This window comes from Trichechus manatus, unplaced genomic scaffold (assembly GCF_000243295.1).
Source record: "Trichechus manatus latirostris isolate Lorelei unplaced genomic scaffold, TriManLat1.0 scaffold00201, whole genome shotgun sequence".
Taxonomy (NCBI): domain Eukaryota; kingdom Metazoa; phylum Chordata; class Mammalia; order Sirenia; family Trichechidae; genus Trichechus; species Trichechus manatus.
The window spans coordinates 4,099,643-4,104,968 of NW_004444137.1; the positions used below are offsets into that span (position 1 = coordinate 4,099,643).

The window sequence follows — 5,326 nt, forward strand, 5'->3', positions numbered from 1 at the left end:
GCGCGGGGCGGGGCTGTGCAGGGGCGGGGCGTAGGCCCGGATGGCCAGGGGCGGGGTACGGAGTCGGGGAGAGTGGGCTTGAGATCTCCCTCCACCTGGGCTCTCAGGCTTCTTCGGACAGAACTTGATTGGCTCCTTTTGAATCCTTTAAAGTCTTTGGGGACCTGAGGACCAGTGCTGCTTTTGTTAACGTTTCAAACAATTTAAGTAAGAGGAAAGTGTGTAGGTCACATATATTGGAAGGTGAGATGTTTCCCTCCTACACGAGGTGGTTGTTTTTGTGTGCCCTGGAGTCTATTCAGACTCACAGCAAACCTATAGGACACTAAAAAGAAAAAGAAAAAAAAACAAACCCAATGCGGTTGAATCGATTCCTATTTATAGTGACCCTATAGGACAGTGTAGAACGACCCCATAGGGTTTCCAAGGAGCAGCTGGTGGATTCAAACTGGAGAACTTTTGGTTAGCAGCCGAGCTGTTTGGGTTTCCTAGACCTTAAGCAAAGATGTCACTTTGCAAACTAAAGTGCACCTGACGAAAGCCATGGTATTTTCAATCGCCTCATATGCATGCGAAAGCTGGACAATGAATAAAGAAGACCAAAGAATTGATGCTGTTAAATTAATGGTGTCGGTGAAGAATATTAAACATATCATGGATTACCAGAAGAGCAAACAAATCTGTCTTGGAAGAGCCACAGCCAGAATGCTCTTTAAAAGCTAAGTTGGTGAGACTTAGTCTCACGTACTTTAAACATGTTACCAGGAGGGACCAATTGCTGGAGGAGAATATCATGCTCTGTAAAGTGAAGGTCAGCAAAACAGAGGAAGACCCTCAACGAGGTGGACTGACACAGTGGATGCAACAATGGGCTCAAACATAGCAACTGTTGTGAGGATGGCACGGGACTGGGCACTTTTTTGTTCTGTTATACGTGAGGTCAGAATCAGTAGGAATCCACTCGATGGAACCAAACAACAACAATAATCTTCAAGGGAGCAGATTGCCAGGTCTTCCCCCTACACAGCCTCTGGATGGGTTTGATCCACCAGCCTTTCAGTTAGCAGCCAAACGTTTAACCAGGAGCCACCATCGCTCCTTAAACAAAGTTTACTGTGGCCTTTATCCTATCTATTAGGCTTGCTGCCCCCTTGGGATCAGGGTACTGCGTGTTTGCATTTTTTAATACCATCTGTGATTGTTCAGGATCCCTGGTGGCACAGTGGTTAAGTGCTCGGCTGCTAACCAAAAGGTCAGCAGTTTGAATCCACTACCCTCTCCTTGGAAACCCTATGGGGCAGTTCTACTCTGTCCTATAGGGTCGCCTGAGTCAGAATTGGAAACCCTGGTGGCATAGTGGTTAAGAGCTATGGCTACTAACCAAAAGGTCGGCAGTTAGAATCCACCAGGTGCTCCTTGGAAACTCTATGGGGGCAGTTCTACTCTGTGTTATAGGGTTGCTATGAGTCAGCAACAGGTTGGGTTTTTTGGTTTTTTTTGAGTCAGTATCAACTCAACAGCAACCGGTTTGGTTTTTGATTTTTTTATGATTGTTCAAGAGTGACCTGTGGGTCCTGTGTCGGCCAAAACATTCTCCTCCATTTCACAATACAGGTGCTCCACGACTTAAGACAAGGTTACATTCTGATGACTCCATTATGAGTCGTTGCTAACGTAAGTGGAATACACTTTTAGTTTTCGTTATTATTGCCTTTTATTATCAGTGTCTTTATAACACGATCTTTATCAGCATCTATGTCAAAACAATGAAGTCAGAGTCCTAATGACTGTCTAGTGTAATTTGTTAAAGTTGAACACTGCCCAACATTCTATCTGTTATGACCCCCTACACCCACACCGACACAGATTTCATTGTAGACCAGGCCACAGCCTGCTATACGGCAGTGTTTTGATCAGTAAATCATAACATTGAACATCTGCAAGTGAACATCTGAGAATGATAACATCAGCACATTACATGCTGCAACACTGTATGTCGTACATATTACTAACAATAAGACGTACAAAAAAAAAGGACGGTCGTAAGCGTGGTTCATCGTCACTCGAATCCTAAGTCAGGGACTACCTACCTGTATTCTAAACCAGTGAGACTGATCCTCACGCAGCCACTCGCACGACCTATTTTAATAAGGTTCCTCAAGCAGCTAGTGATGGGAATTCACAAAATAAGATTTGGGACTATCACCCCAGGCAATAGGAAGTCAGGTTTCTCCTTGTCATATTTGTCCTGCACCTTTCTAAACACCTTCACACTAGGGAGAATAAAGCATATTTGCTTAGGATCCTTCATTGTTGAGTAACAACCACCCAACTTGTGAGAGTGCTGCACTAAGAAAAACTTGTTTGACCCCATCGATACTCATTTTATTCCTCCCATTTCTTAATAACTGGTTAAAGATCTCCACCCGGCTGGGAGGAATTCCTTTCTCTTTCCCCTTGTTTTGCCCATTCTCTTATGAATCATTCCAACCTACTGCCTAATCTGTTGCTTCAGTATTTGGATGTAGCTCTGAGGCTAGTGGCTGTAGCTCAGGCTGGACGTAATCTAAGCTTGGCGCAGGGTCAGAATCTGCCCTAGCACATTCCTTTCTAGGGACCCTGGTGATAGAGGGTAGGATCAGTCGGAATTCAAGCTTGACCCACTATCAGGGTTCACCTCAGAACTTTTGTTTACTGTCATTAAAATTTACCCATTGGTAGGGCCCTCAGGTTAGAGGCTGTAGCACAGACCAGCCTGATCCAAGCTTGGCTGAGCATCAGGGTCAAGATTATTGGCAAGACCAAACAGAACTCCTCCTGCCTTTGGAAACTCTCCCATGAAGTAAGAATACTGATGACTTTGAATCATCCTAACATACTTGTTTGAAGAGATCGAGAATGAGAAAACTCGACATTTCAAGGAGTACACTAATGGAGGAGAGTGCTTGATTACCCAGTGGCTCATGGAAATGTGAAAGAAAAAGTGACCCAAGTAAATTCTGCCAGTGTCTGCTGTGCAGTATTGCCACCAGAAGTTTAGTGAGCATAGAGAGCTAAAAGCAGAAAACCTGCTCTTGGATGCTGTTAGGACATCAAGATTGCAGGTGTGTCTTCAGCAAGGAATTCACCTTTGGCAAAAAGCTGGATACCTTTTGTAGCAGTCCTCATCATTCTGCCCCAGAACTCTTCCAGGGCCAAAAGTACAATGAAACCACAGTGGGTATGTGGAGCATGGGAGTCATTGTATATACACTTGTCAGCAGATGTCTGTCTTTTGATGGACGGAAATTCAGGTAGCTGCAGGAGCAGACGATGAATGGAAAATATCATGTTCCCTTCTATATGTTCATGGAGTGTGAAAATCTACTCAAGAAATGTCTCATCCTCAATCCCAGTAAGAAAGGTACTTCAAAGCAAATCATGAAAGTTCCATGGATGAATGTGGGTCATAAAGGTTCTGAACTAAAGCCTTATAGGAAGATACTCACTGACTAGAAAGACCTTGACAAACTGAGTCAATGGTGTTCATGGGTTGCACATGGGAAGAGATCTGGGCTTCACTGATGGACCAGAGCTCAAACTGCTAGCTCCCTATCTCGGCTAGAGGAGGAGAAGACCAGCCCTGTGCACAGCGAGAGTTCTCAACCAGCACAAATCAAAGCAAGAATGCTCTTGTTTGGAGGCCAACTTTGGCCAGACCTCCATCAAGAAAAGCAAATACAACCTAACTATGAGAGAGTCCAGGACCTCTAGGACTTCTGCCTCAGTCTCCCCAGCTCTGCTTTTCCTGCATCAGGAATCCGATTTGGCCCCATTGCAACCCTCCAGGACTCTGAGTTGTGCCCCACAAAGAGTATCTGTAAGGTGCAGCATCCCAGCCCAGAAGTCCAGCATATCTCTAAGGCTTCCTCCTCAGCCCACCACATCACCGCACTGGTGTAGGGAGCCCCAGGCAGAACAAATTTTCCCCAGGATGTCCCCAACAGAAATTGCGTGCATGCTGGACACCTAGACAGGTGTGTGACCAGCAGAATTTTCTCTATGGTCTGACCCCACCCTCTCCCTCTGGAATGACCCAGGGCCCACAAAGGGCCACTGGAAGGTTCTTCAAGTTTCTAAGAAGAAATCTTTCTTCAGTAGTGCCAGAAGGAACCTGAATGAACTTGAATGTAAGGACTGATGCTGAAACCTCCAGAGGCCGAGCCGTGACCCCTAAACTTCACGTGAGCATGAAGATCAGCTCCCAGTCCCCGCTGCTGTGCATGGCTGGCAAGTGGGGCCAGGAGGACTTCATATAGTGGAGGGCAGAGACAAGCAAACTCCGTGGACAGTCTCTCAATGGTGTTCAACTGAAGAGAATGCCTGGCATCTCCAAGGCCTTCAACATCGTTGCCTCCAAAACAACCAAAGAACTTAGGCTTTAAAGGCCACCAGAATTCACCTGGGAGGATACAGCAGAGGCCAGCCAGCCCTTGCTGACAACCAGCCACTTTGCCTCCACCTGGACAAAACTGCTCTAACTGGACAGGTGTGTTTCCTCTGGGGAACTTCTTCACTCCTTTCGCTTCTCTATCTTTTCTAACTTGTCTGTGGGGGAGGGGAAGTGGGTCTGTAGAAATATGCAAAGACAATCCAAATGAGAGGAAACACAAGCTATTTATTCAATGCTTGCTATACCAAGTGTGTCAGCCACCATTGCTTGCATTTGGCAGAGACTCCAAGGCCAGAAGGGACTGGGAAAGGTTTGTAGTGAAAGAATGGAAAGGCTCCAGGTGTGCTCTGGCCTTCTTACTAACCCACTCCTTGGAGACAGTGGAGTCGGATCTATGGGGTTTCCAAGGAGGGTGGCTCAGAGCTGGAAGACTCAGTCCAGGGTGGTGGAGTTCCTTGTCAGGCCCTCCCCAAGTCAACATCAGCTTCTACCTTCTCTTCCTCTCCTTCCTTCCAAGCAAACCACCAGAGGTGGCCTTCCCCTAACCTCAGGTTTCTGGACTGGGGACCTAAGCAGCTGTGGACTGGGCAAGGTACAGCCCTGAGCAGGTGGGGCTGGTGGCTGCTCTGGAGCTCCTCACGTGGGGGGAAGGGCTCTGAACTCCCTCCACAGTGAACCGTCTGCCTTCTCTCCATTCCCAGAGCTGAGCATTTTCTTCTACAAGCTGTTGTGCAAGAGATATTTGACCCCTCCTAAGAAGTCTCTGCTATCACCTCCCCACAGTCCTCCCGGGTAGAAGAGGGGCCTGATACATGGATGAGAGTGGGGAGGGGATTCCGGGGCCTAATGATTCTTCCAGCTCCCAGGGGGCAGATTGGGCTACTCCACTCCCCA

At 47.1% G+C, this 5,326-nt stretch overlaps 1 pseudogene; it reads left to right on the forward strand.

Annotated features, from left to right (window-relative positions):
* The first annotated feature begins 40 nt into the window (after nucleotides 1-40).
* Nucleotides 41-4,180, forward strand: LOC101353349 (serine/threonine-protein kinase MARK2 pseudogene; annotated as a pseudogene).
* Nucleotides 4,181-5,326: the final 1,146 nt, after the last annotated feature.